The 12319-nt window shown below is 36.3% G+C and overlaps 1 long non-coding RNA gene across 1 annotated transcript in view; it reads right to left on the reverse strand.

Annotated features, from left to right (window-relative positions):
• Positions 1-6975: 6975 nt before the first annotated feature.
• LOC137770331 (uncharacterized) overlaps positions 6976-12319 on the reverse strand; it is a 76098-nt gene continuing 70754 nt past the window's right edge. Inside the window, exon 3 of the long non-coding RNA XR_011075163.1 lies at positions 6976-8321. This is a non-coding gene — a long non-coding RNA (uncharacterized lncRNA). The remainder of the gene's footprint in view (positions 8322-12319) is intronic.

The following is a 12319-nucleotide window of genomic DNA, read 5'->3' on the forward strand; positions in this document are numbered from 1 at the left end:
TCAAAGACTACTCCTGCCCAATACTGTAGCCATAGGGGGTACTGAGCGCTTGAAATGTGGCTGGTAGGAATTGAGATGTATTGCGAATGTAAATCATACACCTGATATCGAAGACCACCTCATTTATTTTATATTGATTACATGTTGAAACAATATTTTGATATACTGAGTTAAATTATTAAAATTATTTCACTGTCTTTGCTGTTGTTTTACTTTTTAAATTTGGTTAGCTACTAGAAAATTTTAAATTACACAGGGCGATAGCACTGCTCTAAAATGGAAAGAAATGGCATTTTGGATAGTAAGGTAACTTAGTGTTTATCTTAACTTTAAATCAGTCCAGGGAGATGGGTTAATCTAGTACTAAATGTTTGTTTCTTCAGCCTAGATGAGTTTATATAGTTTCTCTATTGTTTTATGTTTAGACGATGTTTATTCAAGTGATTTCCTTTTAAATAATCCATGACCTCCCTTGAGAGATTTCAGAATGGAATTCAATTTTGAAAAGAAGTTTATTTTATTATTGTTATTTATTATAGTTAATATTGATCGAATGAGCTACCCCAATCTATAAGTAAATGATAAACTACAATCAGAAAAGAGTTTTAATTAATGTCTATAGTGAGAATCAATCCTGGATTTGCTATACCCTTTGTTTTACCCGGTTAAAGTCAGTAAGAAAGAACAGGGCTTAGAAACCAAACTTCCATTGTTGAGAGTTACTGGTTGATAAAGTTAAAGCCCAATAGTATATTAGCATGGAAATAACACTACAAGTGGAAATTTTAAAACATCACTATTTTAGTTAATCAATTCTAAGACATACTTTTAAAAAAACATTTCATTTTAACATTTCTTAAATAGAAATGCATCTCACAGTCAAGGGAATCTTACAACAAATTGGTAGATTTTTTTTTTCTTAATCGTATATAAAATAATACTGCATTCAATTAATGTACTCTAAGATTTGATGAACTACATCAATTGGTCAATTGAAGCATTTTGTTGTACTCTACATTTCTCCAAATGGTTTTTGGAACCTTACAACAAAGGATTTTATACAGTATGATCAATGACTTGGAAAAGGAGGCCAAAGAAAGTTGAAAGAACCCGATATTCTTAACAGAACTCCTCTGATTGAGTATAATCAGTAGATAATAGATCAGCTATGTTGTACTTGAGCCTAGTTAAACTTGGTCTGTCCAAACCTGGTTGATGAGTTTAAAGTAGCAGCTTTAGAATGTGCAATCCTAACATTCTATAGATATAGAATATACTATAGATATAGATATATATATTCTATAGATATGGTAAAAGTGTAAATTTTTTCCATGTAGCACAGCAGCATAGGAGTCTAGCAAAGACCCTGTCCACCAATCTCACTTTTGGCAGCTAACATTGTTTTGGTTGTTTGTCTAAAGGGCTCTCCTCAAATTCTACCAAGTTCAGGGCCTCTGACTTTTTCCAGTGGCAATCTAGTAACATTAGTATATATTAGAATTCATACATTTTAAGAAGCAATGTTTTTAGAGGTAAACAAAAGCCAAATTTGACTGTCATTTAATGGCCCTAGATAGTTTAGTTATAAAACCTTAACCAGAAAAGGATGCAAAATGTCTGGTTCAAACCAAGTAGTTGGAACACATTTTCAGTTTGAACCAACTCCAAGCCAAAATAATTGTAGCTGATTCCAACTGAAACTGAAATGAAATTATATTGGTTCTAGTCACATGTCCCAGGAAAGACAAGAGTGGAGGCTGGGAGAACCCAGGTACATAAGTTACCTCAGAGAAATGAAACAAACTTTGGCAAGTTGATACTCTGTTACATTGTGCCCCAAATGCCTATATATAAAAGTTAGTTTTACATTTTTTAAAGTTGTAATATTTTCAATAATCAGGATTCTTTTTTTAAAGATGTATTTATTTTTTAAATTAAGTAATTAATTAATATTTGCCTGCATTGGGTCTTCGTTGTGCTGCACACGGGCTTTCTCTAGTTGCGGCGAGCTGGGGCTACTCTTCATTGCGGTGCGCAGGCTTCTCATTGTGGTCAGTGGCTTCTCTTGTTGCGGAGTATGGGCTCTAGGCACACGGGCTTCAGTAGTTGTGGTTCGTGGGCTCAGTAGTTGTGGCTCGTGGTCTCTAGAGTGCAGGCTCAGTAGTTGTGGTGCATGGGCTTAGCTGCTCTATGGCATGTGGAATCTTCCTGGACCAGGGATTGAACCCCCATCCCCTGCGTTGGCAGGCAGATTCTTAACCACTGTGCCACCAGGGAAGTCTAATAATCAGGATTCTTGATTTGGATTGCATCTAAGAAAAACATCATCTTTAGTGAGATTTCTAGAAAAATCAAGTTTAAAATGTGACACAAAGCCTATGTACAGAAAAAAGACTAAAAGAAATTACACCAGTTATGAGTACTTATCTTTGAGGAATGAAACGTGTTGATTTTTTAAAATCTACCTGTTTATATTGTTGACTTTGTATAATGAGCATTACTGTTTCCATGAAGAAAAATGACCATTTTCTATTTTACAAATGAGTTATCAATGATGAAAAATCATGTAGAAATTTTTCATAATTAAAAAAAAAATTACAAGTGATACAGTCACTTTGGAAGATAGTTTGGCATTTACTTACAAAACTAAACATACTCTTACCATACAATCCAGCATCGCACTCCTTGCTGTTTAGCCAAATGAAATGAAAACATATCCATACAAAAATCTGCACACGGATGTTTATAGCAGCTTTATTCCTAATTGCCAAAACTTGGAAGCAACCAAGATGTCCTTCTGTAGATGAATGGATAAATCCATTGTCTGGTACATCCAGACAATGGAATATTATTCAATGCTAAGAAGAAATTATCAAGCCATGAAAGACATGGAGGAAACTTAAAGGCATATTACTAAGTAAAAGAAGCCAACCTGAAAAGGCTACATACTGTATGATTCCAATTATATGACATTCTGGAAAAGGCAAAACTATGGAGACAGTAAAAATGTCAGTGGTTGCCAGAAGGGAGAGAGGGAGGGATGAATAGGCAGGTCACAGAGGATTTTTAGGGCAGTAAAACTATTCTGTATGATACTATTCAATATAATGGTAGGTACATGTACTATACATTTGTCCAAAACCTTAGAATGTACAACATCAAGAGTGAACCCTAGTGTAAACTATGGACTTTGGGTGACTGTGATGTGTCAATGTAGGTTCATCAGCTGTAACAAATATACCACTCTGGGGCAGGATGTTGACAGCGGGGGAAGCTGTGCATATGTTGGGCAGGGAGTATATGGGAACTGTATTTTCTGCTCAGTTTTACTGTGAACCTAAAACTGCTTTAAAAATAGTCTATTTCGTAAAAAATAATTAGTGAGTGCTCCATTTGAAGTACTGGAAATGTTATAAGTGTCTGAATTAGTGAGATAAAGTAGTTTGTCATCAGATCCCAGGGCTTTCCACCTTCTAGGCACACAAATATTTGTTGAACAAGTGAATTAGTTTATTTAAACTGATCTACACTGAGAGAAGTCACTAGAAAAATTGTTCAACTTTCTCCTTTGTTTGCAAATACTTTAAATATGTTTTTTTTCTCTGTGGAAAACAAATACACATCAACTACTCATAACCCTCCTTCAGATTACAAAATTAGACCACAGAGTTAGAGTGAGTGAAAGTAACTACATATTAGTTCACCTAATCACAACCTGAAGACCTGCTCCAAAGCCCATGCTCTACTTGACAGAGTCAACAGCATCATTTTTATGTCAATATTGGACATACAGTTGACCCCTGAACAACAGGGCCCCACTTACATGCAGATATTTTTTCAGTAAATACTACTACAATACTACGTGATCCGAGGTTGGTTGAATGTGGTTAATGTGTTATTTTTAAAAGATAGGTATACTGTAGGGGCTTCCCTGGTGGCGCAGTGGTTGAGAATCTGCCTGCCAGTGCAGGGCACACGGGTTCGAGCCCTGGTCTGGGAGGATCCCACATGCCGCGGAGCAGCTGGGCCCGTGAGCCACAACTACTGAGCCTGCGCGTCTGGAGCCTCTGCTCTGCAACAAGAGAGGCCGCGATGAGGTCCGCGCACCGCGATGAAGAGTGGCCCCCGCTCGCCGCAACTAGAGAAAGCCCTCGCACAGAAACGAAAACCCAACACAGCCATAAATAAATAAATTAATTAATTAAATTAAAAAAAAAAGATAGGTATACTGTAAATTTTCAGCCCTTATAAAAACTTTTTTAAAATGTAAAAAGTGATCCTCCAGAAATTGGGTAAATTTGAAGTTTCAAAAACAAAGTTAGAATCAATTGATCTGAAATTTGTTGTGCTAATGCCCAAAGAAACAATTTAATTCTTGTCCTTTTTTTCCCCTAAGCATGTTTGAAATTAGTAGAAAAATGCCTTATCTACTTATCAGTTCAGGTGCTTAACCTACAGTGGTTTTTTTACCCATTAAATGGTAACTTTGTAAAGGCTTTCAGATCCTGAGATACTATATCACTATGAATAGACTTCAAATGTACAAAGGTTCTAGGCAAATTGTCAGTTCGAGGCCTGATCTTGATAAACCACTGGTATAGTGTGTTTGTATGTATAGGTGTGGTCCAGGGGAGTGCCTAGAGTTTACTAGAGTTCGTTTCATTCTCAGCTGTTTTGCTAGCTCATATGCAAATGACTAATTAAAATGTTTTACCTCATACTCATTTCTTTTCAAATTTCATACTTGATTTTGTTTTAATCCATAGCGTGCTAGGTTGAAGCACTGATGTTCATTCCTAAAGGAAGCTAAAGATTTCCAAATGTGTCCCATGTAAGTATCAATTATTTTCTTTTTCAAAATGTTTTTGAAATTGCTTTCTTTTTAGATAGATATTCATGACTCAATTCAATTTATTTATTAAAGTTTATAATGTCAAAACTTTCACCTAGGCTCTGCGTGTGTGTGTGTGTGTGTGTAAACAAACTTGGTAGATTTATTGGAGAATGAGAGAGAGACAGAGACAGAGACTGAGACTGTAATACAGTCCTCCCTTGGTATCAGTGGGTGATTATTTCCAGGACCCCCTCAGACACCAAAATCCACAAATGCTCAAGTCCCTTATATAAAATGACATAGTATTTGCATATAACCTAAGCACTATCGGTATGTATTATATAAGCATATAATCCTGTATACTTGAAATCATCTCTAGATTACTTATAATATCTAATACAATGTAAATGCTATGCAAATAGTTGCCAGGACATGCAGCAAATTCAAGTTTTGCTTTTTGGAACTTTCTAGAATTTTTTTTCAAATATTTTCTCTTCTGGGTTTGAATTCCAGTTGGTTGAATCCATGGAATCAGAACCCACGGTTATGGAGGGCCAACTGTATTTACTGAACACAAGAACATAAGTTATGTGCCAGGCAAATTTTAAAATATTAACTTGACTTTCACAAATGTCATGAAATATATAATTGGAAGCCAAAAAGATAAAGTTAACTACCAAAGTTATGCATCTGATAAGGAGGGAGCTGGAGTTTGGACCCAGGTCTGTCAGACTCCAAAGCCAATGCTCCTTATATTAAAATGTACAATATTAAGTTAATTTAAACAATGTAGAGTAGATAATCAATCCTCAAAGTTCAGATCACGAAGTAGATTTTGGTTTAGCATTATTTAGTTTGATAACCAATACTCTGTAGAAGGCAATTTCAACATCTGAGACATAGGAAAGTGTATTTAGAATAGACCATATATTTCATGCTAAGATGCACTAAACATCTTACTCTTTACCACATCTTTTACTTCAATTAAGAGGAATTTCACGAAATATACCGTCATTTCAGAACAATTCATCTAAGAGAGTAAACAACAAGTAGGAGAATTTAAAAGATCAGAAAAATGACAATAAAATCTGTTTCTTACTGTATTATTTCATAGTATTAACAACAATATAATTAAATGTGAGTTTAACTTTTACTAAGGAACAAAGGCTGTGGAGATAACCTAGATCTTTGGAGTTTAGGATCTCTTCAAAATACTTTCTATCTGAAGAAAGCTTTGTTTGAGGATACAGTGTAGACTATCAGTTAAGCACATACATACACTGTGAATGTCAAACTGCCTGGGTTTGAATTCCAGTTCTACCATTTACCAGCTATATGACCTGTGTTGTGAGAACTAAAGTTAACATATATAAAATATTCAGAACAGTTGCAGACATGTGTAAATTTTTTGAAACTTTTATTATTATTCCTTAACAGAGAGCATTCCTTCATTCTAATTTCATCTAGATCACTAACTTATTTTCTCAATTTCTTCCTTTACTGTTTTTACCTATGAAATATAAAATTAACTATACTTAAAAGGATTTTTTTTTTTAAAGTGAATCGGTCTCTCTGTAGCAGAAGCATCAACACTCAACAATTTTTGCTTATAACACAAACCAGGATATCCTTTAGATCTCATCATTTTGCTAACATAACTGGTTTATTCAGTCAGAAACAAATGCAATTAGATGATAATTGTATAGAATAGGAATAATATCATAAAATAGTAAAGAGCAAACCAAGATACTTTTATTCCATAAGAAAAATAAATTTCAGGCCTTGAAATAAAATATTCTATACAAGCAAAGAATAAGATTTAAAAGGTATTTAGATACACATGGGGTCTTCTGACATGTAAGAAACAATGATATTGAGTGTTAATATTATTTTTGGTAATAAATACCTTAAAAATACTTAGAATAAAATGCATCAGGATATCAGGATTAACAGAAAGCAGCTTTCAGAGTCTAGTTTACATGACAATACTTTTTTTTAGCTCTGAATTGGTTAAAAAAAAAAAGGAACATCTGCATGAATGAGACCAAACTAACAATGAATTTGTGAAGAAGATGAGCCCTCCACCCAATCTAATAATTTAATTGTTCAGAGATCATATCAGATTATTTTTAAGTCTTTATTTCATTGTGGGTATAAATTTGAAGCATTATCTCAAATATGAAGAAACATGAAACAGTCCACCGGACAATTCAGGGTAACAGAAACAACTCTTGGGGGTTTTCTATATTAAGCTCATCCTTAAATTCAATTGCCCATTTTAATTATTTTGAGATCATTTGGGCTTGGGAGGCATAATTAATGGTTAGTTGCTACAATGGAAAATATTGAGCAAAATTAGTTGAACAGACTGTTAAAATGACAAAGCAAACAAATGAATGGCTTTCCTATCCAGTTATTTCCTTTCCTTTATTCCTCAGCAAATATCAAAAGAAACTACGTTCCAGGAGCACATTCTTCTCATGCTTTGGATACAAAGTTGAAAATGATATAATCCTTTTTCAGGAGATGTTCCCAGTTGGCTATGGAAGATAAACACAAGAACAGATCATTGTAATGCAATGTTATTGAGTATTGATAAAGAGGGATGAGGAGAATTGTGTGGGAGTTGGGAATGGTTACTTTTATTTAGAAAAGTCTAGAAAGACTTCATGGAGAAGTCCTAGGTCCTGAAGAAAGAGTAAGAGTGAGAAGAAACCAGAATGTTTCATTTGGTTACTTTTTTTTTTTTAAATTTATTTATTAATTAATTTATTTATTTATGGCTGTGTTGGGTCTTCGTTTCTGTGCCAGGGCTTTCTCTAGTTGTGGCAAGCGGGGGCCACTCTTCATCGCGGTGCACGGGCCTCTCACTATCGCGGCCTCTCTTGTTGCGGAGCACAGGCTCCAGACGCGCAGGCTCAGCAGCCGTAGCTCACGGGCCCAGTTGCTCCGCGGCATGTGGGATCCTCCCAGACCAGGGCTCGAACCCGTGTCCCCTGCATTGGCAGGCGGAAACCCAACCACTGCGCCACCAGGGAAGCCCAACTTTTTGAATCTAAACAACTGAACAATCTGAGGGAGGATGATGGGAGGTAGCCAGAAAACAGTCAAAATGGACACAACTTGAAAACCAGTTGACCTTAGTTAACTGCTAAATTGATTGATATGTGATTGAAAATCCAATTATCTTGAGTGTGACCATATAAATGAAACTGGAACACTTTTCAGAAAGAGAAAGGGCACCATTAACAATCAAACTAGGAAAACTGGTGTAAACTGAGACTGTCTAGGCAAATTAGCCATATGGTCACACACTACTTAAAGATTATTAAAAGGACGCAGGAGTCCCGCAAGGCTCAATCAGGGCTCTTGCTCCATTTTTCTGAGATAGTCTTGGCTCTCTCCTTCTCTGTGTGTCACTTTTGTCTTCAAGCGGACTTCTCTCATGGTTGGTAGACGGCTGCTAACCTGTACCTCATGGTTTTCCCTTTACATGCAGAAAAAGAGAAAACGTATTAGTTATTCACAACCACCTAACAAAAACCTGGGCTTTCTCTCCCCCACCCCGGCCCCTACCCCACCAATTGGAATACCCTTGATGCCACGTGTGTACTGGCTTAAGGTATGGCAAAGAAAACTAGAATGGTCAAATCAGGACCCACTGAAGCTGCTAGTAAGGATAATCACACTCAAACTGCATGGCAGCTATGTAATGGATGGGGAAAATTAGAATTGGAGAGCTAACCATAATACCCACTACACTGAGTTTTCGTGAAACAATGGGAAATTTCTAGGAAGTTTTAAATATGAAAGATGCCAGTTAAACTCCTTCAGCTTTTTGTTTTTACTAACAGCTTTATTGAGACGTAGTCATACCATAAAATTCACTCTTTTAAAGTATATAATTCAGTGACTTTTTGTATATTCAGAGTTGTGCAACCATGACCACCTAACTTCAGAACACTTTCATCACTGCAAAAAGAAACCCCATACCCATTAGCAGTCATTCCCCATTTCCCCTTCCCCTTAGCTCATTGCAACCACTAATGTAATTTTTGTCTATAGATTTGCCTATCCTGGACATTTAATAAAAATGGAATTATACAGGGGCAGAGTCAAGATGGCAGACTAGGAGGACGCAGAATTCATGTCTCTGCACAACTAAGGCACCTACCAGGCACCGGTGGGGGACCATGGACACCTAAGGGGACAGAAGGAACCCCCAGCGACTGGCTTGCAGGATCATGGTTCCCAGGCAGGAGGTCGGGCCTCAGCTCCTATGGTGGGAGCTCCTAGTCCAAACCACTGGACTAACACAGAACCTCAGACCCCAGAGAATATTAATCGGAGTGAGGCCTCCCAGAGGTCCTAATGTCAGCACCAAGACTGGGCTCTATCCAACTGCCTGCAAACTCCAGTGCTGGACATCTCAGGCCAAATAACAAGTAAGACAGGAATACAGCCCCACCCATCAAAAAAAAGAAAGAAAGAAATGACAAAAAAATATGTTACAGACAAAGGAGCAAGGTAAAAACCTACAAGAGCAAATACCTGAAGATGAAATAGGCAACCTACCTGAAAAAGAATTCAGAGTAATGATAGTAAAGATGAGCCAAAATCTCGGAAACAGAATGGAGAAAATACAAGAAACATTTAACAAGGATCTAGAAGAACTAAAGAGCAAACAAACAGTGATGAACAACACAATAACTGAAATTAAAAATACTCTAGAAGCAATCAACAGCAGAATAACTGAGGCAGAAGAACAGATAAGTGAGCTGGAAGATAAAATGGTGTAAATAACTGCCAGGGAGCAGAATAAAGAAAAAAGAATGAAAAGAATTGAGGATTGTCTCAGAGACCTCTGGGACAACATTAAATGCACCAACATTCAAATTATAGGGGTCCCAGAAGAAGAAGAGAAAAAGAAAGGGTCTGAGAAAATATCTGAAGAGATTATAGTTGAAAACTTCCCCAACATGGGAAAGGAAATAGTCAATCAAGTCCAGGAAGCGCAGAGAGACACATACAGGATAAATCCAAGGAGAAACATGCCGAGACGTATTAATCAAACTAACAAAAATTAAACACAAAGAAAAAATATTAAAAGCATCAACGGAAAAGCAACAAAAAACATACAAGGGAATACCCATAAGGTTAACAGCTGATCTTTCAGCAGAAACTCTGCAAGCCAGAAGGGAGTGGCAGAACATATTTAAAGTGATGAAAGGGAAGAACCTACAACCAAGATTACTCTACCCAGCAAGGATCTCATTCAGATTCGACAGAGAAATTAAAACCTTTACAGACAAGCAAAAGTTAAGAGAATTCAGCACCACCAAACCAGCTTTACAACAAATGCTAAAGGAACTTCTCTAGGCAGGAAACACAAGGGAAGGAAAAGACCTGCAATAACAAACCCAAAACAATTTAAAAAATGGTAATAGGAACATACATATTGATAATTACCTTAAATGTAAATGGATTAAATGCTCCAACCAAAACATAGGCTGAATGGATACAAAAACAAGACCTGTCCCTCTACAAGAGACCCACTTCAGACCTAGGGACACATACAGACTGAAAGTGAGGGGATGGAAAAAGATATTCCATGCAAATGGAAATCAGAAGAAAGCTGGAGTAGCAATTCTCATATCAGACAAAATAGACTTTAAAATAAAGACTGGTAAAGGAGACAAAGAAGGACACTACATAATGATCAAGTGATCAGTCCAAGAAGAAGATATAACAATGGTAAATATTTATGCACCCAACATAGGGGCACCTCAATACATAAGGCAAATGCTAACAGCCATAAAAGGGGAAATCAACAGTAACACAATCATAGTAGGGGACTTTAACACCCCACTTTCACCAATGGCCAGATCATCCAAAATAAAAATAAATAAGGAAACACAAGCTTTAAATGACACATTAAACAAGATGGACTTAATTGATATTTATAGGACATTCTATCCAAAAACATCAGAATACACTTTCTTCTCAAGTGCTCATGGAACATTCTCCAGGATAGACCATATCTTGGGTCACAAATCAAGCCTTGGTAAATTTAAGAAAATTGAAATCATATCAAGTATCCTCTCTGACAACAATGCTATGAGACTAGATATCAATTACAGAAAAAAATGTAAAAAATACAAACACATGGAGGCTAAACAATACGCTACTAAATAACTAAGAGGGCATTGAAGAAATCAGAGAGGAAATCAGAAAATACCTAGAAACAATTGACAACGCAACACAAAATGACACAATGATGCAAAACTTATGGGATGCAGCAAAAGCAGTTCTAAGAGGGAAGTTTATAGCAATAAAATCCTACCTCAAGAAACAAGAATCATCTCAAATAAACAACCTAACCTTACATCTAAAGCAATTAGAGAAAGAAGAACAAAAAAACGCCAGAGTTAGCAGAAGGAAAGAAATCATAAAGATCAGATAAGAAGTAAATGAAAAAGAAATGAAGGAAACAATAGCAAAGATAAATAAGCCTAAAAGCTGGTTCTTTGAGAAGATAAACAAAATTGATAAACCATTAGCCAGACTCATCAAGAAAAAAAGGGAGAAGATTCAAATCAACAGAACTAGAAATGCAAAAGGGGAAGTAACAACTAACACTGCAGAAATACAAAGGATCATGAGCGATTACTACAAGCAACTATATGCCAATAAAATGGACAACCTGGAAGAAATGGACAAAATCTTAGAAAAGTACAACCTTCCGAGACTGAACCAGGAAGAAACAGAAAATATGAACAGAACAATCACAAGCACTGAAATTGAAACTGTGATTTAAAATCTTCGGACAAACAAAAGCCCAGGACCAGGCGGCTTCACAGGCGAATTTATCAAACATTTAGAGAAGAGCTAACACCTATCCTTCTCAAACTCTTCCAAAATATAGCAGAGGGAGGAACACTTCCAAACTCATTCTACGAGGCCCCCATCACCCTGATACCAAAACCAGACAAAGATGTCACAAAGAAAGAAAACTACAGGCCAACATCACTGATGAACATAGATGAAAAAATCCTCAACAAAATACTAGCAAACAGCATCCAACAACACATTAAAAGGATCCTACACCATGATCAAGTGGGGTTTATTCCGGGAATGCAAGGATTCTTCAATATATGCAAATCAATCAATGGGATAAACCATATTAACAAACTGAAGGAAAAAAACCATGTGATCATCTCAATAGATGCAGAAAAAGCTTTCAACAAAATTCAACACCTATTTATGATAAAAACTCTCCAGAAAGTAGGCATAGAGGGAACCTACCTCAACATAATAAAGGCCATATATGAGAAACCCACAGCCAACATTGTCTCAATGGTGAAAAACTGAAACCTTTTCCTCTAAGATCAAGTACAAGACAAGGTTGTCCACTCTCACCACTATTATTCAACATAGTTTTTGAAGTTTTAGCCACAGCAATCAGAGATGAAAAAGAAATAAAAG

This window comes from Eschrichtius robustus, chromosome 10 (genome assembly GCF_028021215.1).
Source record: "Eschrichtius robustus isolate mEscRob2 chromosome 10, mEscRob2.pri, whole genome shotgun sequence".
Classification (NCBI taxonomy): Eukaryota; Metazoa; Chordata; class Mammalia; order Artiodactyla; family Eschrichtiidae; genus Eschrichtius; species Eschrichtius robustus.